A 27,157-nucleotide genomic window follows, 5' to 3' on the forward strand; every position below is an offset into this window, starting at 1 on the left:
TGTGCTCCCATCCCCCTCAGCCAGACGTATCACACTTATAATAGCTTGTAATTGTCTGCTTTCCTCCTTCTACCTTATATAAGCACTATGAAACCCATCCACCTTGTGGCTCCCCCATTTAACATGGTGCCGAGCACAAGGTCAGTGCTCCACAGTTTTTACATATATGAATGAATACATGGACGAATAAACATGCGTGACTTCCTAAAAGGATCACAGTTCCCAACAGTCAAAACCGGATTACAAAACCCTTTCTTTGTAATGAGTTTCAATTTAGTGCTTTAAAGAAGACATGACGTGTTTTAGTAGTACATACGCACACATTTGGAGTCCTTCTAGTAAATATGAATGGTCGCTTGTAAAACAATCTAAGCCCATATGCTTTACAAATTAGGATTTATTACTTAAAGTGTTGTTTTAGAATCTGCCAAATACGGGGCCGCTACCTTAGACCTTTCAGATGCCGGCCGGACCTTTCTCTGATTTTTTTGATTCCAATGAAGCAAAAACTTCAGGACACCGTGAGATAAAGCAGCCAAAAGGAGTTCACACCGTCCCCTTTATTTACTATCAGGGACACTGTTATAGGACTGCTTCTAGCTCTCTGCACGATGGTATCCAAGGCAGGCACTTCTGGTTGATCTTAGGGACAGACCCCGAGGAGTTAGTCTACAATGCACAGCACAGCTTTGTGGCAACTGCTTCTGTGGGAGACATCTTCTGGCTCTTTTGTATGTCCCCTGGGGCAACAACTGCACGTCCTGAGTGACATCTTACCATAACTCAGTGGAAACACCGAGAAGCAAGCAAGCCTAATCCTGGGCAAAGAAGAACTTCTGTCGTAAGATTTTTGCAAGCAATACTTACTCTCTAATTTTGTCACAATGCATGTAATTTGTCTTTTGGGAAAGAAGCACACAGATCTGGAGGTAATTTGTGTACTGGTCACTGCTCATTCATGAAACATCCTTGTTAGTTGAGGAGAAAAAAAGGTTAGTGACGTCAGAGTTTCCCATAACAGGCGCTTATGCCTGTATTTAAAAACCTGAAACATAGTGGTGTTCCTATCACAAGTTCTCGTAGGGAAAACACCATTTGAAAATGCAATAAATGAAAGGGCTTTCCATTATGGAGTGAGAATTTTTATTTTCTCCTAAACATAGGTGACTACCTCAGACCTTTGTTTTCTTTTCTTTTAATGCTAGAGTCTACTGTTTGTAAAGACCCTTATCCCATGTTATTAGACAGCTTTTGCAGCAGTAACACTATCTAACGAATTACCCCAAACACAGAGGCTTATTTATATATGTATATATTTATGGATTTATTCTTACACCCACAGGTTTAAGGTTCATCGAGGGTAGCTTACATAGGATAGGCTCAGCTGGGTTGATCTGCTCCAGACCATGGGTAAAGGACACTGCTATTTAGTCAAATGGAAATAACCTTGCCCTATATTGAGTTCATTAGGTTTTGTCACCATACATAATCGTTAAACTTGCACTAAAAATGTTTAGCACCAGTATTTTTTATGAAAGGAAAGGAAAAGTAATAAAACTTATTACCAGAGCACTACCTTGCCTGCAGTAAGTTCTTAAATAATATTTGGAAAAAGACAAAGCAATGGAATATAAAAAAAAAAAATCAGAGGGGCAACTGGGCGGCTTCGTCGGTTAAACGTCTGACTCTTGATTTTGGCCAGGACGTGATTTTGGCTTGGTTTGTGACCTAGAGCCCCAAGTCGCTCAGCGTGGAGCCTGCTTGAGATTCTCTCTCCCTCTCTCCTTCCCTTCCCCCACTCACGTTCAAAACATTCTCAGGAAGACTTCAGGTTTAATGTGGCAGATTGAACACGTCCCTGCCTAAAACCCATTAAAATGATAGTAAAATAAATGAAATAGGTATAAATACCTTTTGGAAGACGAAGACAGATGGACAAGTGGTAACTAACAGCAGAAGGCTGAAACCTACCTTCAAGAGTGTACGTTCGAATGGAGAGTGGTTAAGTTAAATTTCAAGAAATGGAGTCCTTTGAGGACCTGTGAAGTTGGGTTTGGGGCAAGGTTGAAAACTAAAGAATTAATGAAAAAATTAGATAAAAAGTAAGCAAACTTTCAGATCCTCTTATCCAACAGTACAGTCAAGAAACGACTTCTCCCAAAGCAAAAAATATGAGGTTCAGTCTCCAGCGCTAACAGAACTTTCTGTGATAAAGGAAATGTTTTCTGTCAGCATTGTCCACCGTCACGTGGCTCAGTGGCCAGCGTGGCTGGTGTGACTGCGGAACTACATTTCTAACTTAATTTTAATTAATTAACTTTTTAAAATGTTTATTTATTTTTGAGACAGAGAGACAGAGAGACAGAGAGGTAGAGAGGAGACACAGAATCCCAAGCAGGCTTCCTGCTGTCAGCGCAGAGCCCGACGCGGGGCTCGAACTCACAAACTGTGAGATCATGACCCGAGCCGAAATCAGGAGTCGCGCTTCTAACCAGCTGAGCCAGCCTGGTGCCCCTAACTTTAATTAATTTAAATTCAGATGGCCCCACGTGGCTAGCGGCTACCACACCAGACAGCGCAGCTGTGGACCCAGGGATACCAAGCACTGCTGAGAACAGGGATGGATCATCTTACGGAGAAACGGAAATTCAATAAAGTTCTTCATACTGAATAGCGAGAGCTCTCAGCCCTTCCTACTGCTCCGGGCCTGGATTGGGGGATTCCTTCCTGAGGACATCCACCTGCCGAAGAGGAAACATCTGTAACCCCCACGACATGTCTGGCACTCTCCCTCCCTATCTTGTACACGGCAGGGGCCGCCCCACACCCAGAGCTTTCAGTCAGTTTTTTAAATGCCTCACTCTTAAATATGACAAGGCAGCCAAAGATCACCACACGTTTGAGGACAGCTGGCCAGGCCAAAAGAGAGACAAATAACAAACAAAAAAAAAGGGAGCTGACATTACAGACAGCGGAAGGAAAAAAAATTTTTTTTCTTAAATTTCTTCAAAAGGAGGAGCTATTGCAGCAATGAAATAAGATCAGGGTGCGATTTAAAAGATGAGAAAAAGAATTGTAACTATTTTGGAGATTAAAAATATACCAAGATAAAAACACAGGAGAGATATGGGAAGATAAAGTTGAGATGTCCTCTCAGAAAACAAACCAAAAAGAAAATCCAAGAGAAAAGCTGTGAGTATTAGAGCTCCAGAAAGAAAGAAGAAGTGGAAAAGAAAAAAAGGAAAGGATTTAACAAAGAAGCAATGGCAGAAAATTTCTCTAAAATGAAAAAAGTCAAGATTCAGATTGAAAAGGCTGAGTCCCCAGCCAAAAACTGGGGAAAAGACTCACCCCAGCCAACAGAAATGCATACATCTGTTGTAAAGATACAGCAAAGGCCATGTACACACATGTTTGTGGCACCTCTTTAATAGCCGAAAACTGAAAACAGCCAGAAGTCCATCCACATTAACGCTGGATAAATTAATCGTAGCGTGTTCATAAAAAGGAACAAGCATGAATGAGTTCCCCATTACATGCAGGTGACACACGTGAATCTCCCAAACTTAACCGGTGAGACCAGAAGCAAAAGAATATATTGTAGGGTTTCATTTTTTTAAAAACATTTTTGCATTTTTTTTTTTTTACCTTTATTTATTTTAGGAGAAAGAATGCAAGCAGGGGAGGGGCAGAGTGAAAGAAGGAGACAGAATCCCAGGCAGGCTCCAGGTCCCAGCTGTCAGCGCTGAGCCCGACACGACTCGAACTCACGAAACATGAGATCGTGACCTGAGCCGCAGTCAGATGCTTAACTGACTGAGCCACCCAGGTGCCCTTGTATGATTTCATTTCTATAGAAATTCACAAACAGGCAAACTCTGATCTGTGGTGTTAGAAATTAGGATAGTGATTACCACTAGGAGCAGGTAGTGGCCAGAAGCAGGCTCTTGGTAGTACTTGCTTTCTTAATCTAGGTACCGGTTACACAGTATGTGTGAATTTTGTAAAAAAATCATCCAGTTGATACTTACGATTCATGCCCTCTTCTGTGATTATGTTATTCTTCAGTAAAAAGCTTACGTTTCTGAAAGTTCCTACCCAAACACATCATAATGAAATTTAGAACCAGATAAAAGCCTTCAGTGGGGGTGGGGAGATAAAAGGATCGAGACGGAAAATAACTTAAGACTCCTTGAGAGCACCTAGAAGCATAAGCAAACGGAAGCAAAAAAGGACTATAGGAAAACATGTCCAGGGAAGGAAATGTCATGGAGGTATACTACAGGGAACAGTATTTACATTTAATGATATAAATACCGAGGGGCGCCTGGGTGGCTCAGTCGGTTAGGCTTCCAACTTCAGCTCAGGTCATGATCTCACAGTTCGTGAGTTCAGGCCCCGCGTCGGGCTGTGTGCTGACAGTTCAGAGCCTGGAGCCTGCTTTGGATTCTGTGTCTCCCTCTCTCTCTGTTCCTCCCCTGCTCACACTCTGTCTCTCTCTCAAAAATAAAAATTAAAAAAAAATAATATAAATGCTGAATATTGACTTAATTTTTTTAAACCTTCATATTAGGAAATTAGGAAAAGGAAAGTGCAATGTGTCATGAGAAAGAAGTTAGAGAAAACGTCTCAGCCCTAATAGTCTATGATACGAGATCAATACTACGTATACTATGTGTGTATATTACTTTGACAGTTAATTTTTAAACAGTGGTCATCAGAAGAAAAATAATTGGATAATAATTGCAACACAGTGAGAATTGTTTTTCGCAGTAACTTCTGTTTAACTGGAGAAAATAAAGTTTTCCATTTCTTGATCCTAAAGTGCACTTTAGTGTTTTTGTCCAGCTTTGTAAAGCCCAATGTTAGAAAAATCACATTGAAAACATGCTTCTGTTTTCTGAGTTAATGTTATCTGTAATCATTACAAAAGTGGACTTTTATTATTTGAGCGTGTGTTGCTTAGCTTAGTGTATTCAGGTCGCAACTGTGGGGCGGGGGGGGGGACAGGGAACAGAAGGGGGAAAAAAAGGTGTTCGTCAGTTCCAATAAGTGGAATAAGAAGATGTCATAAGCATAGCACTTAACATCTTTGCAGTTTCCCTGCTGAAGCAGTTAATCCTAGAAGCCTTTTTCCTGAGTCCCAAATGGTTAAAATGGGCCCGGAGGGAAAAGGTGCCCATTTCCCTCTCCTCTTACCGGTAGTATTACTCATCCTTTTGGCTTAGAGAAAGTAGCAACACACACACACACACGCACACACACGCACACACACGCACACACACGCACACACACGCACACACCTTTTAATGAGGTCTTCCATTCCCCCAGAGTGTTGAATTTCAGAAGAAGTTCTCTATCATTTTCATGATAGGCAGCTTATTTTTTCCCAATCGTGACAGTTGTGAAACTTCAGAATGAACTGAGCAAGTATGGAAGTCTCCCCCACCTTATCTTCTCCGAGGGCTGACAAAGCAGGGTTTCAGATGAATCCCCTCAGATGGTGTTGGAGGCTTATCAAGACAGGGGGGGTTGAGGTTTGCGATCACTCTGTGAGAGGGGAGAAAGAGAAAGCCCAAACGGGGGGGAAACTCGAGAGAGGAGCCTTCTCCTTCAAGTTGTCATTATCAGGGTCCCCCCAGAAAAGACTGACGAGTAACCCAACACTGACTTGGAAAATCAGCTCTCAGTCAAATCCCCTCTCTTAACCTGTGTCAGCCATTGACCAGTCCCTCCGCTGTTGTAAACAGGGAACAGTGCAAACCAAATTGAGAGAAGGGTGAAAACGCAAATCTTCCAAAACATGGGAAATTCTATGGAGTCTATGAAAGCGATATTCGAAAACAGCCAGAATCACAGGAAAGAGGGAGATGCACGGGGAAAAAAAGAATCCATATGGATGATACCCTGATGCCTCAAAAAGAGTGAGGTGAATGTTTTTTTTTAATGTGCTGGAAGCCCTTGGAAAATTGATGAGCCCTTCCTTTAATATTTGTGGGGAAAATGACCATTTTAACAGTTAAGCTGTACAACTCAAGCCTGAAGTGAAGGGTGTTACATTGTGCCAACATACATTTTTGTCAGATAAAAGTATACCCCCTGAAGTCAGGAATATACTTACTTTGTTCATTCTGAGAACTAGCATGGTATTGCAACGATGTCTAAATTCTGATCAACCTAAAATGAAGTCAGCGTTTTCATGATACAAAGTTTCATCAAATAAACCTTTTTTTCCCCCGAAAAAAGATTTATTACAAAATTTAGCCCTGAATAAAGTGAATTCGTTTCATGTGGCCTTTTCTGATGTCTGGGGTTTTTTTTTGGATATAAGGATCTCCCAGAGTACTTTTAAAATGCATTATTTGGCGGACGCCTGGGGCTCAGTCAGTTGAGCATCCGGCTTCGGCTCAGGTCATGATCTCGCGGTTCGTGAGTTCAAGCCCCGTGTCGGGCTCTGTGCCGACAGCTCAGATTCAGATTCTGTGTCCCCCTCTCTCTCCGCCCCACCCTGCTTGACATTTGTATATCATCTTTGGAGAACTATCTATTTAAGTTTCTTGCCCATTTTTAAGTCAGGTTATTTGATTTTTGTTGTTCTTGAGTCATAGGAGTTCTCTATATATTTTGGATATTAACTCCTTACCAGATATGATTTGCAAATGTTTTCTCCCTTTTGTGGATTGCTTTTTCACCCTGTTGATTATATCCTTTGATGCACAGAAGTTGATACATTTGGTGTCTCATTTGTCTATTTTGCTTTTTTGCCTGCGCTTTTTTTTTTTTTTTTTTTTTATGGTAGCATATCTAAGAAATAATCGCCAAATTCAGTGTTGCAAAATTTTCTCCCTGTGTTTCTTCTGGGGTTTTTATAGTTTTAGGTCTTCAATTCATTTTGAGTTAATTTTTGTATATGGTGTAAGGCAAACTTCCAATTTCATTCTTTTGCGTGTGGGTATCCAGTTTTCACACCAGCATTTGTTGAAAAGACTGTCCTCTCACCCATTGAATGATCTTGGCTCCCTTGTCGCAAATCATTTGACTGTATATTTGAGGTTTTATATCTGAGCTCTCTATTCTATTCCATTGGTCTATATATCTCCTTTTAATCCCCTTTTACCTTTGATGGTCAGGTAAGTTAATTGATAGCTAAATTCGGAGCTCAACTACAACCATGGATGTGGACCTTCACGATGTGAAAGTTGATGTTCTCTTCTTTTCTTGCCATGGCCTTGAACTTTTTCTCTCCTTTAAGTTTCTCCTGGTCCAGATTCTTGATCCATATTTCTTTTTTATTAGTATGCTGTGGTATATGCTCTTATCTTGAAGTACCCTATATGCTTTATGGATAAACTGAGACAACACATCACTCCCGTAATCCGTCAATCGCACACAGCTGCTAGGATGCTCACGATCTCATTGAAGAGGTTGGCTTCACACGTGGAACAATGCAAGACAGAACGTGTGTCACCACATGCAGGTTCGAGTATTAAGCTCTGGGAGATAGAAAAGGAAGAGAACAACGTGGGACAGAATGTACCACGGACTGGGCTGTACTCGGACTGGGTGTCTAAGGAATGTTAGCGCTTGGATTGATAGCCATAGAGGGTAGACAAAACAGAGCTTTCCCTCAAAAGGAGGAGGCTTGTAAGGCTAAAATGAGAGACAGGACTGAGCCTGGCCTGGGCCAGAGGGTGTGACGAGACTGAGACCGAGAATGAGAAGGTGGAAGGGGACCCGCTCACAAAGGAATCAAATACCGGAATGAGGAATTCGGATGGACCTTAATCTTTTTCAACATGCCCACCTACCTGGGGAGATAAGGACAGTATCTTCCGGGATAGAGTGGAGGGTTTTCAAACTAGGGGTTTTGACCAGCATTGGGTTTTTTGGGGTTTGTTTTTGGTGTTGTGTTGTTGAATGAAAGAGAAAATTTCACAATGCTTTGCAGATAGCAGGTAGAAGTCTGGTTGCAGTTGCACGCGCGCGTGTGCGTGTGTGTGTGTGTGTGTGTGTGCGTGCTGGGTCACGGCGTGAAATGCAATCAAAAAGCGTGAAAGACACTGGTGTAGAAGAAACTGCACGGTTCTGTTACAGATCTAAAGTACTGGGAAGCCCTAACATTGAGCCACATCAGACTGCACCACAGTATTGTGAAGTCCTCAGGCTGTGGTGACACAGATGTCTCCCCATGCTCCAATCCCAGCTCCTCCTTATAGGCTTTTAGAAGCCTATAAATCCGTAATAGGGGATTGATTTTTTTTTTATTATGATATATCAATAGAACAGAATACTATGTAGCTACTAAAAAGAGTGAGGTAGAGGCACCTGGGTGGCTCAGTCGGTTGAGCATCCGACTTCGGCTCAGGTCGTGATCTCGCAGTTCGTGAGTTCAAGCCCCGCGTCGGGCTCTGTGCTGACAGCTCGGAGCCTGGAGCCTGCTTCCGATTCTGTCTCTGTCTCTCTCTCTCTGCCCTTCCCCTGCCCACACACTGTCTCTCTCTCTGCCTCTCTCTCGATTGTAAATAAACATTAAAAAAAAAAAAAAAAAAACTTAAAAAAAAAATAAAAAGAATGAGGTAGGCCTAGATCTGCTGATATAGAAAGATATTTGCAGCACTATTAAGTGGGAAAAAAATAAGTTGTAAAACCATGATCCCGTTTTAAGAATACATAGATTTTTGGATATGTGTCAAGAAACGGCTATAGGAATTTCTTGAAGTCAGAATTACGAAGAACTTTAAATTTCTGTTTTATCGGTTTTTCTGTTTTTACAATGGGCATGTGTGAATTTTATATTTAGAAAAAAATTAGCTTGATATACATATATGCATTCACATGCTTGTATTACCTGGCGTAGTAATTCTGAGCAGATACCTAGACATTCTTTGTAGTTAGTAGTTATTGTAAGTATTTGCTTTCAGCATAGGTGTTCTGAATCTTCAAATCAAATATTTCTGTAGCAGTGGAACCATTGTGCCTGGGGGTTCTCGGTGAAAATATACCCATTTTTCCTTCCTGGTAGACTGATTACTCTAGTTGAGGCCTGTTCTCTTTTCCCCTTTACTCAGTGGGCTCGGGGCACCCCTCACAGGATATGCCGTCATTCATTTTAATTTTTAAAATTATAATAGCAATTTAAGCTCATCTTAAATATTTAAACAATACTGAAGTTTATAAAGTAAAAACTGAAAGTCCTCATTCTTCAGTCCCGCTACTCAAGAATGGAGATAGTTCAGTGTATGGTCTTCAGAACTTCTGTGCATATGCAAACGTCCGTGTGTATTTTTGTTACACAAATGAGATCATATCATGTATACCAATAAGTATCCTCCCATATCCTAGATTAAGTTGCAATTACAGTGCAGCCTTTCGAAGAAGCACGTAATAGTACCCTTCGTAGGTATATCATAATTTATTTCACCATTCCTTCTATTGTTCTATTTCTGGCCATTGCTAGCAGTGCTCCGAAAATATTTTTACATATATCATTGCCCACTTCAGTGAGCAGATCTGTAGGATAAATTCTTACAAGTGGAATTAGTGTTGTTCAAAAGATACCTACATGAATAATAATTGTTGTCACGTTGCCCTAATTTACACTTCTCCCAGCAGTGACTATATGAATTCCTTTTCCCCCCACACACCTCCTCACCAGTATTGTAATTATTGTCATCCTAAAGTCCTCATCAGCCCGATGTATGAAAAATGGATCTGATTGTTTCACTTGAATTTCCTTGGAGTGAAATTGAACATCTCTGTTGCCATACCTGTTGGGAAATGTCACACGTGTCTGCAGGTCCAGTGGGAAGTTGGGTCTGGAGTCTGCATTCTTGGTTAAATGGTGGTACTCTTCTATTAATATGCTTAGAAATGTGGTCCAGGATAGAGCATTAGGAAGAACAGACAGAGCAGATGGTATGATCTAGTATATTCATGGTTTCCTATTTGGATATCCATGGCAGTGGGGGAGGACAGGTTGGATGGTGGCATATTTCTATGCATAGAAATAATAACCGTGCGGCTGCTGATTGAGCAGTCCCCAGTCCCTCACCTGGCTGAGATATTCCAGTTCAAGCTTTTCTGAAACTACGGAAATCTCGTCCATTATTCTCTGTGTACTCTTTCCCACAGAAATCTGGCACGGTATTGATTCAGCCTCTGGAAGAGCCAACACCAGTTTATCAAACCCGCATCCCCTCACCTAGCAGTGCCTCATATGCCTCAGGGATTTCACAAAACTTCCTTTTAGAATCACTGCTTGAACTGGTCATGTTTTAAACCTCTGTAAAGAAACTTGTTAACGCCGCAAAATGTAGGCAGAGCCTTCAATGCAGAGAGTGTTCAGATATCTTTACCATCAGCTTTTTGGTGATCGCTCGGTCCCCTCTTATCCCCTTATTGGTTTCTCCATCTTAGGATCCAGAGGGACCTACTTGTGGAAAGGACATGATTCTTTCTGACTACTCAGGACCTCCCAAAACATTGCAGTCTCACGCAGATCTTAGTTAAGGAATTTTGTGCTTTGTTTTGTTTTGCAGCTTCCTGAGGTAAGCCCAGTGGTTCTCCTCTGTTGTTTGTTTTTTAATTTTGTTTTAATGTTTATTTATTTTTGAGAGAGAGAGAGAGACAGAGACAGAGTACAAGCAGGGGAAGAGCAGAGAAGGAGGGAGACACAGAATCCGAAGCAGGCTCCAGGCTCTGAGCTGGCAGCACAGAGCCCGACGCGGGGCTCGAACTCACGAGCCGCGAGATCATGACCTGAGCCGAAGTCGGATGCTCAACCGACTGAGCCACCCAGGCGCCCCTCTCCTCTGTTTTTATACCTATCAGCTTTTCCCCCACGGACTTCATGTCTTGAGATTTCATGTCTTCCAAACACACTGCGCTCACAACTAATTCATTATTCCTTTTTTTTTTTTTTTTTTTTTTTTTTAAGTCAAGCAGATATATAATGTAACTACAAATAGAGCTTCTGGTCAACCTGCGACAACCAGTGTTAACTCACGCAAGAGTCAACTCAATCAAAAGCAAGGGAAGGTGATAGGTTAGTACTTCTGTGGGTAGACTTGAGCTTACCCTCCCCCACCACACTCGTTATCTTCTTTGTTTTCCTAAAAAGGGAAAGATTCTGGGCTGAGAACGCCCTAAGTTACCCCTTCTAAATGATAACTCACTTCCTTTATCCCACCCCTCTGACTTTCCTAACTAGTATGTGGTTGACCGTGAAAGAGGGTGAGTGGTTCAAGATCACCCACTTCACCCCTGCACCCAAAACAAGACAGCGCACATTTACATCTTGCTGGCAAAGGAAGCCCCGAGTGGAAAGTTTTATGTAGAAAACAGCCTTGGAAGTGAGTGATGTGTCACCGGCCCTGCAGCACACTGAGTTCCCTGTTTGGGATCAGGTTGTTAAGACCACATGCGGATGAGGTGCCGTAAAAGTGTCTGCCTTCTCCAGTTCAGTTTTCCCAGAGTACATAAATCCACTGACAGTTTTCTTTAAACAGTTGTTCTCAGCTTCAAATAAAATTTTAAAATAATTAACACCTGGTTTGCTTTTTAAAAAGTCTGATGTGTAAAGTCGGGCATGGGGAGGGTGTAGGCTGGGGGTTATGGAAGGCATTGTAATATCGGGAGAGAACACAAGTTTCTCGTGATTAGGCATGGTTGACTTTGAACCATGGCTTCGCCAAATATTTGGCTATGTGACCTTGGGAAGGTTACTTTTAAGTCTCGATTTGCGTATCTGTAAGTAGGGATACTATTTCCTTGAAGTCTCGTTTCTTTGAGCATTGAATAACGGAAATGAAGAGGCACAGCATAGTGCCAGAAAAGGCACTGGTCAGAGCTCAGTGAAGGACGGCTCCCCTCTCCATTCCCATCTCTCTGTATGACTCATAGAATCAGAGCCTCCTTCTTTTTTTTCCATTTAACTTGAACTTAGTTAACTGACAGTGTAGTGTTGGCTTCAGGAGTAGAACCCAGTGATTCATCTCTTAAGTATAATACCCAGTGCTCATCCCGAAAGGTGCCCTCCGTAATGCCCATCACCTATTCAGCCCATCCCCTCACCCACCTCCCCTCCAGAAACCCTTAGTTTGTTCTCTGTTTTTTAAGAGTCTCTCATGGTTTGTCTCCCTCTCTGTTTTAATCTTATTTTTCCTTCCCTTCCCCTGTGTTCATCTGTTTTGTTTCTTAAACTCCACATCTGAGTGAAATCATATGATAATCGTCTTTCTCTGACTTATTTCACTTAGCATAATATGCTCTGGTGCCATCCATGTTGCTGCAAATAGCAAAATTTCATTCTTTTTCATCACCAAGTAGTATGCATTATCCATTCATCCGTCGATGGACATTTGGGCTCTTTCCATATTTTGGCTATTGTGGATAGCGTTGCTATAAACATTGGGGTGCACGTGCCCCTTCGAATCAGCATTTTTGTATCCTTTGGATAAGTCCCTGGTAGTGCAATTGCTGGGTCGTAGGGTAGTTCTATTTTTAATTTTTTGAGGAACCGCCATACTGTTTTCCAGAGTGGCCGCACCAGTTTGCATTCCCACCAGCAGCGCAAGAGGGGTGTCCTTTCGGAATCAGAGCCTTCTGTTCCGTGTGTATTTAAGGGAACCCTGGATGCCACGTGCTGATGCCGACTGAGGAAGCCACAGTCCATGAGGGGACAAGGGGGTAGAAGACGGGCCATGCCATTGTACCCCTAGAAGCAAGTCCCCTGAGCCACTGCAGACTAGCAGACCTCTGAGGGGGGTCAGAAGAGGCTCAGTGGTGGGAGCTCTTGCCGTATTCAGGCTCTCCTCACCCCATCACACTGCCACGTCACGTGGCGTCTGGCCGTCCCCTACAGGGAGGGGGAAGCAGTGCCTCCCGGGATTAGTTCAAGGGCCAGGTGAGAGTAGGTTGAAGGCTCTGTCCATCGTCCTGCCTCTGGCCGGCGCCTTTCTCCCCGAAGCCTCTCTCAGAGCCCAGGCTTCAGTTCTGGCAAACAAGAACCAATGGACCTACGTGCTGGGTCCCAGCAGTTACCTCCCCAAGCAGGGTCCTGTCTCCCTTCTGAGAGAAATACTCCTCCCAGCTCTCTCTCCTACCACCCCCCAGAGAGTGAGGAGACTCAGCACCGGACCCACAGCCACTATAGACCCTACTGTGGCGAGGATTCTTGAGCTGCCCAGTACCTCGGCTGCTTGCCAACGTGCAGGCCCTCGGCCGCCCTCTTGACCTACCTGGCCCGGAAGCCTGCACGGCTCTGGGATGCACAGAAAAAGACCCTCAGCAGGATGTACTGGAAACATCGAGATAAGCGATGAGTGACTTCTGGGAGCACAGACCTCAGGCTGACTGTGACCTGAGAAGCTGAGACAAAACAGCACCAAGTATTTCTAAATCGCTAAGACGACGGTGGAACACAGCAAGAGAATGAAGGTGCTCGATCCTTTGACCTGGCCCCGCCACGGGAAGGCAGTGTGGTACAGCCGTGGGTGGGAACGCAGGCCCTTTGGCGTCAGGCAGACCAGGCCCCTTTCTGGTCTCTGTCTTGGGCCAAGTACCTTAGCGGTGACGGTGGAGGCGGGACCACGGCAGTAGTTCTCGCTGATGGCAAGTGCTGAGGTCTTACTCTGTGCCGAGCAGTGTCAGGTACTCTCTTCCCTGCGAATTGGGAATTAAAAAATACTCTCTCGCAGAGTTGGGGAAATAATGGGTGGTTCCCATCAAGTCAGCGGTATACAGCAGGTGTTCGGTAAATGCAAACTTTCTTCTAGGAGGACGGGTCCTAATGAAATAATAAAAAGGAGCAGAAGAGATTCCTTCTGTGCGAGGACGTAACCTGGAAGCCGCCGTCTCTTTTTAGGTCTGTTAATATTTGCTTTACATACTTAGGTGCTCCTGTGTTAGGCGCGTTAATATTTACCGATGGTATGTGCTCTTGTTGGATTGACTCCTTTGTCATTATGTAATGCCCTTCTTTGTCTTTTATCACAGTCTTTGTCTTAGAGTCTGTTGGGTCTGATGTTAAGTATAGCTGCTTCGGCTCTCTTTTTATTTCCTTTTCCATCCCTTCACTTTCCGTCTGCATGTATCCTTACATCCGAAGTCGAGGCTCTTGTAGACAGCATATAGATGGGCCTTCTGGAAGCCACCGTCGTGTCCCACGCCAGGAAAATGTGTAACAGATGATGACAGGGTGTTATGCAGCCACTAAAATATTTATGAAAAAAAAAAAAAAACGTAAAATGGAAAGCATTCATGATTTTATGTCAGGTCAATAAAGCAAAATGCAAAATCGCAGGCGTACGTCAATGACCCCTACATCACTTCAAGTATAGACAGGGGTTTGGAAACAAAATACAATAATTAAAAGTTGTGAGACGTAGGTTCTTTAATGTTGAGAGGTACTGCCTTCCAGTTTAAAACAAAGCAAACAGGGGCGCCTGGGTGGCTCAGTCGGTTAAGCGTCCGACTTCAGCTCAGGTCACGATCTCACAGTCCGTGGGTTCGAGCCCCGCGTCAGGCTCTGGGCTGATGGCCCGGAGCCTGGAGCCTGCTTCCGATTCTGTGTCTCCCTCTCTCTCTGCCCCTCCCCAGTTCGTGCTCTGTCTCTCTCTCTCCCAAAAATAAAAAATAAACATTAAAAAAAAAAAAAAAAGCAAGCAAACAAACAAACCAAAAAACAAACCAAAAAAGCCTGACAAGAACAAAAGCAGTGCCAGGGGCCACAGGTAGCAGCTGCTGTGGGCATGATCAGGATAACCTTAGCAGGTGTCAGATATGAAAAGGATTCCAGTGCTTTGAACCACACCAGCCTCTGCAGAGAGTGAGTGGGCCCTCTCAATAACATCTCTTTGTTGTTCCTATACTAAGAATGGAACGCATCTTTTGGACAAATCCTGAAAAAAAAATTTTTTTTGGTTTCAATAGATACACCACACGCTCATCGACCTGCTGGACTCTGTAAACCCAACACAAGGTCACGGTCCAGTGTTGAGAAGTTGACTTTGCTAGTGAGGTAAGGAAGCTCTCCGTTTAGAGGCCTTTACCCTCGCTCGGCTGGGGTTTAGTAACATGCAGATTTTCTTTGACTAGAAAAGAGTGGTGCTGTAGAGCTTATAACCTCCAAGGAGATCATTTCATAAAATATTGATTTTTTTGCACATAAAGGAGATAGTTCATGAATAGAAAATGTAAGCATCAGCAAAAATTCTTTCGCACTCTCAGTTCATGAACACGGAAAGTAATGAATCCCGCTTACCAACTGAGGCTGACATCTATTCCTTCTGGGGGGGGTGGGGGGGGGTGGGAGGGGCAGAGCTAGAATATTATTCTTCCTCAATGTCATAATTCCAAGAACAGATGTGCCCAAAAGAGACCAACCTGGATTGTACAGCCTTTTACTACAAGCTGTGAACACCGCACCATAGACTTTGCTGCAAGTTGTAGATTTTGTTTTGCCTCTGTACCTCGCAAGCTACAACCGGGCCTTTTCCCAAAATCAGATTCATCTTAGTGAGCTGTTCCTGGCCAATGTGGTTTACTAGCTGTTGCCGTCTTGTGAAAGCCAGCAGCGGTATCACAGCATCTCACGGGGTGGCGCCCTGCTGCGTCCTCCCCACACTCCCCAGCTTACCCCAGATCTGTCATCGCCCTTGTCCCCACTCTGTAGCAGATAGCTCTCCTGAGGTTCCAGTGGCCTGGTGTGGTGAAAGAGCAACGGGCCCAGAATCTAAGAAGCATCTTACTAGTTGACGTGCTGTCTCTAACTGAGCTATCTTGAGCAAGTCAATGAATCAGGCTTCGTGTTTGCTTCCTTGACCGTGGGTAAGGAATGGGGACAGATGTTGTGTGGATCGAATGAGCAAATGCAAGGGAGAAATACTTTAAAAATAAGTGCGTTGGCCACAATGAAGATACTCGTTCACACCCACCAGGACGGCAATAAGCAAGAAGACGAGATAATAACAAATGTTGACAAGGATGTGGGGAAATTGGAACCCTCATATTTTGCCAGCTGGATTGTAAAATGGTACAGCTGCTTTGGAAAACAGTCTGGCAGTTCCTGAAACAGTTAAACATAGAGTCACTGAAAGACCCAGCAATTCCACTCCTGGGGATGTGCCCGGGAGAAATGAAAACATCCATTTACACGAAAATTTGCACATGAATGCTCGCAGCATTATTCACGATAGCCAAAAAGTGGAAACAACCCAAGCGTCCATCGGCTCCAGTAGATAAATCAAATGTGGTATATCCATACAGTTGAATATTATTCAACGGGAAAAGGGTGTGCAGAACTGATACAGGCTACAGCACGGGTGAACCTTGACGACGTTACGCAAAGTGAGAGGAGCCGCATATCGTGATTCCATGTATATAAAATACCCAGAAGAGGCAGATCCGTAGAGATGAAAAGTAGATTAATTACCGGAGCGCTGGGAGTTGGGGGAAGAATGGGGAGAGGTTGCTAATGGGTCCAGGGTTTCTTTCTGGGGTGATGAAATTGTTCTAAAGTTGATTTATTGGTATACATCACAAAGATACTGAAAAGCATAGAATGTTGCACTTTAAATGAGTGAACTGTAGAGCATGTGAATTTTATCTCGACAAAGCTGTTATGGAAAAAAAAAAAAATTGGTGCAAGGCAAAGGCCATTAAATAGTAATCCTGTGTTTTCTGCGCTTACCAGAGCGGAATCTCAGCAGGGTTCCATTCAGAGCCTGATTGACCCCAACGTCTGTAAAATCGCGATGCACCTTATGATCGAAGATGCCTCACAGTCTGTTGGCCAGGCCACAGCCGTCGTTACCTACATGTCCATGAACTTCAAATGCAGCAGTGTCCAAACTTGGGAAATGGGTGTCCGTTGCTTGCAGCCAACTCCCAGAAGGAAGGGTGAAGCCCTCTTTAAACCCCAAGAGCCAAATGCTTATGGGAGAGGGAGTGGGGAAAATGAGAAGTCATCACATGCTTGGCGGTACTCTTGAGGCAGGAATCAAAACTAGGCCAACAGACAGCGCAGCCCCAAGAGCGTTTAGTACTGTAGGATTCTCTTAAGAAATGCTGCCTCTCCCGTACCCCCGACGGTACCAAGGGTGATACGGAGTGAATAGGCAGTGACACACACTCTGGGTCAAAAGAGGGATTCGGAAGATGGGGGCACTGAGCGCGAAGACAACATAGGAATATTTCTTGTAATATTTATTCATTATTTTGAGAGAGAAAGAGCGAGTGAGCATACGCACAAGGGGGTAGAGGCAGAGAGAAAGGGAGAGAGAATCCCAAGCAGGCTCCACGCTCAGGCAGAGCCTACACAGAGTTCCATCCCACAACTGTGAGACCGTGTCCTGAGCCGAAATCCAGAGTCAGATGCTTAACCGACAGAGCCACCCAGGCGCCCCGCGTAGGAACGTTTTAAATGACTTTATTTTGCCTATGTTTTCCTTTTTATGTGGGCAAAAGGATGATAAATGTTTTAAAAATCGAAGTCTGGAAGAGTGACTTCGTAGGGTCTGAAATGAAAATTGCAAGTACAGATAAGAAAGCATCATCTGATAGTTTAATTGGCAACATTTTTTTTAACCGCCGCATAATACAGTGTTGCGTCTTAGGATCAGAGGTCTTATATTTGATGATATTTGGTACTTATTCAAAGTAGCTCATGAGGGTGGTGGGAACCTCTAAGTTGAAGGTAAACCTCTCTTAGCTGCCTCATTGAAAAATAATCGTAGTGAGTCCAGGCCCGGGGGGCCAGGGCCAAATAATAAACATACAAACAAACAAATCAATCAATAAATATTTAGTGTAATTCTAGCTTCTCAAACGTTAAAATTGACACCTGTTCTCAGACTTTCATAGAATTTTTGTTAGTAGTTAAGGATTGTTTGTGGTTTATGACCCCTTACTCTGTGTGCTTTTCGTACATTTTCTCATTCGCCCCTGACAACAATGATATGTAGAAGGTGGAACTATTGCTTATCTTATAGAAAAGGAAACTGAGGTTTAGAAATATTAAATAACTGGGGCGCCTGGGTAGCTGAGTCGGTTAAGCATCCGACTTTGGCTCAGGTCACGATCTCGCGCGGTCCATGACTTCAGACCCCGTGTCGGGCTCTGTGCTAACAGCTCAGGGCTTGGAGCTGCTTCGGATTCTGTGTCTCCCTCCCTCTCTGCCCCTCTCCCACTTGTGCGCGCGCTCTCTCTCTCTCTCTCTCTCTCTCTCTCTCTCTCAGAAAAAACAAAATTAAAGAAAAAGAAATATCAAATAACCCTCTCAGAGTCATCCAGGAACAAATGACAGAGCTAGGACTTGAATCTATCTGACTCCACAAGATCACTCTTGACCACTCTTCCAGAGCACATTTCATGGCTGATTGCAAATTGAATCTTCAAACCACAGACAAGGAAACAAATGGACATAGAAGTCGTATGGTAGTTGCAGACTTCTGGGCATTCTCTGATTACCCCAATGGTCCACGAGGCCAGCGCTGCGTTTCCCATGTTCTAGATGGAGGTGGGAGCAAGAGAAGTGAGAATCTGTAGTTTCAGGCTCCGGCTTTCTCCTTCTGCAAATTCTGCCAACGGCTGTAAAACCAAGTTTTTGTCTCCCACCTTCATTCTCTGAGCATTCTGGCTCTGCTTTCGTGTGCTGAAATACCCAGGGAGGGAACTGCAGAGGATTTGAGATGCAGAGCCAGAACAAGGATCTCCTGTGACAAAAATCCCCAAACACGGAGCTTTAGAGCTAAATGGGATCTCGGAGATCGGCACACATCAAAACCACCTCTGCAGCTTTTCCCAGACCTGTTGAGTGAGAATCTCAAGGGAGTCGGTGTAAGAGTTAGATTCTCTGTGGTGCTCAAAATAGGGTTCCTGGACCAGCAGCTTCAGCGTCACCTGGGAACTTGTTAGAATTGCATTCTTGGCCCCCCACCCCCACCCCCCAGGCCTGTGGACCAGCGACTCCGGGGCTGTGGTCCAGCAATCTGTGCTTTATGAAGCCTTCCAGTAGTTCCTAAAACCTCCTAAAGTTTGAGAACCACTGACTTAGAGCAGAAATTTGGACAGGATCCTAAGGTTACTCCTCCTTTTTGAAGTATATAGCAGCTCTGTTTCAAATTCAGTAAAAAATGTATATATATATTTATTTTCATTTTTTTCTACATGAAATTTCTTTTAGAATTTATAGTACTCAAAAGCACAAGAATCCTAGCCTAAAATTCTGATCTTATTCTCCTCTCTTCCATGGGGCCTTACTCGACTTAATTATCACTGATGAAAAGTATCCTTTCTTAAAAAGCTGTTTAGTCTGACATGTTTTCTTTTTTTTTTAATTTTTTTGAATGTTTGTTTATTTTTAAGAGAGAGAGAGAGTCAGAGCATGAGCGGGGGAGGGGCAGAGAGAGAGGGAGACACAGAATCCGAAGCAGGCTCCAGGCTCTGACCTGTCAGCACGGAGCCTGATGCGGGGCTCGAACTCACGAACCGAAGTCGGACGCTCAACCGACTGAGCCACCCAGGCGCCCCAGTCTGACGTGTTTTCTGCATTCAGTTGTAAAGTATTAGATGACAGAAACCACCTTGCTCCACTTATATTTGAAACATGTCCACTTTAGTGATGCACAAATGGTATGGCATCACTTTTCTAGAAGTCTCCTTGGGAGATTCATTTTGCCATATAGGTATTTTATTAATATAGTTGTTAAAAATCAGTTTTCTAGCTCACTGACACTAGGGAGTATAGTGAAAAGTTGTGACAGCCAATAGGGAAAGAGGGAAGACACTCTCCTGAGTATCTTTTAATCGATTCAGTTTCTGGAACATTTCTTTCCGGACTAATATTTTGATTTGACCTTTGGTCTGGGAAAGCGAGGGACTTGTTTAGGTCAGCATTTCTCAGATGGTGTCCCTAGATGTCAAGCCCTGTCCTGAAGCAAAGAATCTGGGGTAAATACATCTGCGAAATGCTGTGTTACAAAAAAATTAACTCGGTTCACTTCATGGCTTCTTTGAGCTCTTAGTACGGTCACATGCAGCGTGTCTCTCCAAGGGGGTAGTTAACACACAGATTCCTCAAATAAAAACTTTTGGAAACGCACCAACACAAGCATCATTTCTAAGGATCTTCTGCGTTGACATGGAGATAGAATTGTGACACGGAATCCTTCTTTGTAATGCTAATTTATGCAAAGAAATGTTACCTGTAAATCCCTTTGATGATTACCTTAGTTGGTGACATATTTTGCTAGCTGGCTTTTGGTGTCCTGAAACTAAAATATAGCCCCTGGGTGTATGAAATGTGTAGCTGGTGCATCTAGCTATAAGTAATTCCTTTTTATGTTTTATAAAAACATCACTTCTGGAATAATGTATTTTAAGCAATTTAATACATATAAAATGAGCATGCCAGATATTGCCCAAATTAAAATCTTTGTTAAATCTCTCTTTTTTTTTTTTTGATGATAGAGAAGACTAATTGACATTTTGACATTACTGGTGATAAGGTAAAGTTATTTCGATGATTAATGTTTTCTCAGTGGGTATGTATTGACAGTAATGTTAAATAATATATTAATAATTAAGACATTTAAAAAGAGGTATTAGTCTTCTGTTGCCACATAACAAAAATTGTCACAAATAGAAGCACCTGGGTGGCCCCGTCGGTTAAGCGTCTGCTTCTTGTTTTCCGCTCAGATCATGATCTCACAGTTTGTGGGATTGAGCCCCGCGTCAGGCACTACACTGACAGTGCGGAGCCTGCTTGGGACTGTCTCTCCCCCTCTCTCCCTCTGCCCTTCCTGGCTCAGGCATGTGCTCTGTCTCTCAAATAAACATCTGGGAAAAAAAAAAAAAAAAAAAGCTGAAATCAAGACGTTGACCAAACGGAGCTCTCCTCTGGAGGCTTTGGGAAAACTCCACTTCCAAGCTCATTCGGGTTATCGTCGGAATCCGGATCCTTGCCACTGTATAACTGAGGCCTCTGTCTTCTCGCTGACTCTCTTAGGGCATTACTCTCTGGTCCTCAGGCTGCTTTCAGGTCCTTTCTGTGTGACCCCCGCCACCTTCAAACCCGCAAGGGCATGCCCACCTTTTTCCTGGGCTTTGAACCCCTGACTTCCTCTTCTGCCTCTAGCCAGAGAAAACTCTCTGCTTTTCATGATTCAGTAGAATTAGATCTGGCCCACCTGGGCAATCTCCCTTTCGTAAGGTCAGCTGTGTTGTCTACCATAACCTGATCATGGGAATAATACCACATTCACAGATGCCACCACATTCAAAGGGGAGGGGATTCTACAAGGAAGAGGGTTACGTGGTGTCCTCATAGAATTCTGCATACCACAAAACATAAGATACATTCTAGTTCTTCAATATCTAAAAATTAGTATGTGGATCTCCAAATATGAACAGAATATACATTTTTATTTGTTTTTTTTTATTATTATTATTTTTGAATGTGTATTTATTTTTGAGACAGAGACAGACAGAGCATGAGTGGGGGAGGGGCAGAGAGAGAGGGAGACACAGAGCCCGAAACAGGCTCCAGGCTCCGAGCTGTCAGCACAGAACCCGACGCGGGGCTCGAACTCGCGAACCGTGAGATCATGACCTGAGCCGAAGTAGGACGCTCAGCCGACTGAGCCACCCAGGCGCCCCCAGAATATACATTTTTAAATGAACAGTGCAATGAGTGCAGCAGCAGTTTATAGAAGGATAACATCCGCAGAATCAGTTGGTTAGAAAGGTCACATAGAGTTTACAAAGAAATTGCACTTGACCCTAAGGGATAATAGTAGCAATGGCTAACATTCATTGAGTTGTAAGCCCTGGATACTGTGCTGTGTGTGTGTGTTATCTCATTTGATCTTTACCAAGTCCAAGTATAATTATTCCTGTTTTAAAGTCGAAGAAACAGAAGCTTACAGAGGCAAAAGCACTGGCAAGTGACAGAACCAGGAACAGTGCCAAGCCAGTGTGCTCCTTGTCACCATTCAGTGTGACAGACCTTTGTTAGGTCATTACCCTGCTGCAAGGCACTCTGCTAGGTGCCCTTAATACAAAAGTAAACCACAGTTCCCGCCCTCAGGACTTCACAGTAAGGGACAGGGTCAAGGAAACAAATCATCACCCTGGAGTATGTAAAGCACGTATTAAGTACAATGGCTGCACTAAACAAGGAATGATCAACTCCACTTGAGTGGGTCATCAAGAGCTTCTCAGAGGGGTGACACTCGAGATACATCTGAAGAATGAATAGTTCTCCAGGAGAATGTGGAGTGTTGTGATGGACAAGGGAGAATCCCAGATAGGAGCAAAGGCAAGGAAGAATGAAACCGTGCATGAATCCCAGATAGCAAAGGCAAGGAAGAATGAAACCATGAGCATTTAGGGAAATGCTCATGTACCTCCTGGTTCTGTAGGGCTGGATCTCGAGGAACTGGAAAAGATAAGAGATGAGGCTGGAAAGGAGGCCAGGGGTCCATTCATAAAGGGACTTGCATGACATAATGGCCAGTTTGGATTTACCCCCATAGGCAAGGGATCCATTGAGTTGTCTTAAGCGGGAGAATAACACGGACAGAGTTGTATCCAAAGATGGTAACTTTAGCATTCATGTGGAGGATGTATTTGAGAAGAACAGGCGTGGAGCAAGGAGACCAGTTAGAAGATTACCATCACAGTCTAGATGAGCAACATCAAGGACCTGAGGTAAGAGCAAAGTGGACAGACGTGAAGGGACAGTGGGTGAATGAGATTTAGTGACTGATTAGATGTGGGGCGTGAACAAGGAAAGGGATTTAGGATGACCCGTGGGTCTGACTTAGCATGTTCTTTGGGTGATGGTGCCATTAACCGGCATAAGGAGGGAAAAGCAAATTCAGTATTGGCTCAGTGAAGGCTGGGTTATCTGTATCACGTCCAAGTAGAGACGCCCAAACACACGTGCGGATGGTTGCAGCGTCACGATGGGCACACGCACAGCGTACGAGAGCATTCATGGGGAGTGACTTCCTAAAACAGGTGGTTCCAGCGGGATAGGAGTAACAGCAGGAAGGAATAGTGGAATGGATCTTCTCTAGAGCAAGCGAAAAGTGACTAGAGAGCAAAAAAAGGGGGGGGGGAGCTGAAGAGAAAACCGCATCCACGTGAAGATAGTTTGGTGTTTCGTGATGCGGTTTCACAGTGGTGAACTCAACATGCGGTGACTGTGCCCAAATAGTGAGCAGACTCTGAGGCCTTCCCTGAACCTGTTTACCTTGGTTGGTTCACTGTGGTCCTGAAGCTCTTCCTCGGGCTCAGAAATGGGATTTATTGTATTTGTTATCATTATTGTGGGACTGGAAGTGGTTCCATTTCTCAGCAGTGGCCTCACGTTGACCCAGCACAGCAAGACTGAGTACTCACATGTAAGCACACGCCTGAACGCGGTGCATTGACTTGCAGGGGCAACTATCGTCGGCTGTCTGGCCAACCAGGACCCAGTCCATGGGAAGCCAAACGCCAGGAGCTTGCTGTGGGATCATGGGCTAGTGATGGGGATTGTTAGGTGACTCCAGTGTTCTCTAGCGGCAGACCCTGAGTTATCACGTTCTCCCTCAACAGGCACGGATAGACATTCCGGTTGACCTAACACGCAGGCGTTGCCCACTTCTTACTCTTTGGGTTCCCCTTGCTGGCCCTTCTAGTCACACCTTTTCTCTAAACCAGGCTCATTGTTTGCTTCTGCTTGCCAAGTGACAATCACTTTTTAGCCCCGTTTCCCTGGTATGACTCACAGGTTTTGATTGAAGTTTGGCGTTATCCCAAGCTCTTAAGAGTCCCTCATTTACAGAGTAGGCAATCGTTTGATTCCCTCCTGCGGGTTACATCGATTGTGTAGTTTTACCCAGGAAAATCACGATGACAACTTCCCAGGTCTCACGGGGTAGTCCGCAGTCACCCCCCTGTAAAGAAGAGTTGCAGAGAGCTTAGATGAGGAGCATCGGCTTAGATGTAAAAGTCTTTGAAAATCTGGCTAAGGAGTGTGTGCCTTGTCCTGTAAATACTGGGGAGCCCCTGGAGATGTGGGTTGGGGCAGTGCGGATGGCTTGATGAAATCCACGTTCGGGGGATATTGATCTGGGGCTGGGGGTGAAGTGCATTCACGTAAGGAGAAACCAAACACCAAGAGCCCAGCCAGGAAGCTGAGATCATGCAATTGGATGAAATATGCAAGGCTGGAACTAAAATGGTGACAAGATATGGAATGGAAATGCCACGTTGAATGGTCATTGCAAAGACAGAAGCAACAAGACTTGGTGACCCAAGGGCTAGAGAGAATACAAAGGAGGAAAACATTGGTACGCTATTTTTCTTGAGTTGTATGATTGTTCCTGGCAGTGTTTCAGGTACTTAACTAGACTCACTTTAGGTGTATGTTTATAAGCACTACGTACGTAAAACTGTGGTTTCAGTGGGATGAACAGTCTGTCAGAGTCCGGCACTCCCACCCTGATTTACTTAGGACATTTAACAGAATGAGCATTTTATAGAATTATTTTTTTAAAAAAATCCAACCTGTAGGCTAATCTGGGATATTTTCCTTTCTCAGATCTCTTAGGAGGAAATGTTCCTGATAGAAGCAGGAAGTTTGGAAGAATAAGGAATAGAATTCTGAGAGGATGCTGGAAAGGGGAGTGGGGGGGAGAGTCATTCAGTAAGCTTTTAGTAGTCACCTACTAGACGCCTAAGGTGGCGTGAGGTGCCGTGGAGGCTACAAAAGCTACATAACTGTTCCATTTTGCAAGAGCTTAACGCCATCTCTGGAGCCAGATCCTACTCTAAGAAATAACCAGAAGCAAGCAACATAAAAGAGTGTATAACTGAGCCGCTAAGCCGTGTGTACAGATTAGCGGTATTTACGTACAGATGAGTGATGGGCCTCTGGAAGCCATAGCAGAGAAAACAGCAAGGTTAGGAGGACAAAAAAATCATAGCTTGAAAGGAATAGGCAAACTGGGACTGGTAAGTTTAGTTAACAGATTCCAGAAGGATTTATCCTCTCTATGTTGTTCCCCCCGGAGGTTTATTCTTTGCAGAACACTTTTATGTGTATTAATCTCATTTTAGCCTTGACACAATCCAGCAAGGGAGGCAAGGTAGGGATTATAAGGGGAAGGGTGGGAGGGAGGATTTGGGAGAGATTTATGCTGTAGAAACAGCAGGATTTTATGACCAATTAATCTTCTGGTTGAGGGTGAAGGACGAGCTGAGGATGACCCGCCCCCACTCACTCATTCACTCATTAAATCACTTGTTCAAGTACTTCCTGAGGGTCTATGGTGTGTCTGCTCTATGCTCCAGCGCTAGGTTTCCAGATTCCTGCCTGGGACTATCAGGTGGATGAGAGTGCCTTTGGCTGCCGCAGGCAGCAGTGGAGGGAGAATGCCTGATGCTGACTGTCCTTCAAGTTTCCACCCTGTGAATTCGGGCCGCCTGTGGGACACCCAGGTGAAATTGGCAAGTAGGTAATGTGACAGAACAGTTTGGCTTTTTCAGGAAAGAAGTCTGGGACATGAAATAGATTTGGAAATCGTTAGCCTGGAGGTGAGCGTTAAGATTGAGAACGGGTTAGGTGACCTAGGGAGATCTTGGGTAAGACATTTAACAATTCTGAGTTTTCAGTTTCCTTCTGTGGGAGATGGAGAAGATATAGCACAGGATTATCTTTGATCAGATGAATGTGAATGGGCCTGGGAAACAGCAAAGTATTATAGATATTGAAAATGCTATTACTGAGGGGCGCCTGGGTGGCTCAGTCGGTTAAGTGACTGACTTCAGCTTAGGTCATGATGTCACGGTCCGTGAGTTCGAGCCCCACGTCGGGCTCTGTGATGACAGCTCAGAGCCTGGAGCCTGCTTCTGTTTCTGTGTCTCCCTCTCTCTCTGGCCCTCCCCCATTCGCACTCTGTCTCTCTCTGCCTTTCAAAAATGAATAAATGTTAAAAAAATAAAATACTATTACTGATATTTCATTACTATAGTATCTGCACCTTCTCTAACTGAACAGCTTAGCAAATTCCTTAAAGAAGACCAAATTTTGCACTAATACCCCTCTTCTGTCTTATTATCATCACACCTCTAGGCAGAGGTCAAGAGCTAAATATGAATCGGTGTTGATATTTTGGCTTTGAATAGAAAATCAAGAATATCAGACTAATTCATAAATGCGTTTTAGAAATGAGAGATGTATCTGATCAGGAACGAAGGCAGGAAGATAATGCAACGCAGAAGGCTGTACTTTCATTCAGCTTGATTTCTGAAAACACAACTAATGAAGAGTTAATAGAAAAGAAATATGTTCAGAGAGCCTGACCATTGAAGAGTGAGGAAGAGGGGAAATTTATCGAAATGTGAGAGGAACATTCAAGTTATGACCAGGAAACCCCCTGATCGTCAAAATGAAAGCCGGGGGGGAAAGCCAGGATACCTTTAGAAAAATACTCAAAGCAGACTTGGAGGAGACTAAATTTAGGAGTGCTGTTTTGATTGAGTGCAGGGATGAAATAGTGACCAGGAGGGTTTTTCCTTTTCTTAAGATGTGTTTTTTGGGTTTGTTTTTGCCGTTTCCGGCTGCCTAAGACAATGATTTCAAAACAACTGTCTTAGGGTAATCTGTATTTTTCAGATAATGTGACTACAGCTAACTTCATGTGTTAGGAGCTGACTGGGAATGATGAGGAACACATCTACGCTCCGTTTTTAATTTTTTATACAGGGTGATACGAGAGCGATGGTTGGGTGCCGTGGCCAGTCGGCCCGTCGCGCTTTCTGGCTTGTGTTAACGGATAACTGGGAGCATTGGTTCGTCTACTGAGCAAGTAGCCACTCTATCTCAGACGTTCAACACGAGGAGGAAGTCGGGTCGCCACATACTACAAAAGGGCTTACTCTTCTACCGACAGAACACCGTGGGTAGTTTCCTGCAACTTTAATTTTGGAGACCTCACATATTCAAACGGCAATGCTAGTCTTCCTCAGACTAGAGGAAATTCGTGTGAAATGTCTGTGTTATTTGTGCTTCTGCCGTGACAGAAACTGAAAGAACCGAATGCTTTATTTCCTTGTGCAACCTACACTGAGGTGCTCATATGTGCTCATATGTGCAAACTGCTAG

General features: G+C 43.9%; 1 long non-coding RNA gene across 1 annotated transcript in view; it reads left to right on the forward strand.

The window, feature by feature from the left end:
- The window catches only part of LOC132682216 (uncharacterized), a 105,343-nt gene that overhangs the window by 65,877 nt on the left and 12,309 nt on the right, over positions 1 to 27,157 (forward strand). The window contains exon 2 of the long non-coding RNA XR_009611544.2: positions 14,932 to 15,019. This is a non-coding gene — a long non-coding RNA (uncharacterized LOC132682216). The remainder of the gene's footprint in view (positions 1 to 14,931; positions 15,020 to 27,157) is intronic.

This window comes from Panthera onca, chromosome A1 (assembly GCF_046562875.1).
Source record: "Panthera onca isolate mPanOnc1 chromosome A1, mPanOnc1 haplotype 2, whole genome shotgun sequence".
In the NCBI taxonomy this organism is placed as follows: domain Eukaryota; kingdom Metazoa; phylum Chordata; class Mammalia; order Carnivora; family Felidae; genus Panthera; species Panthera onca.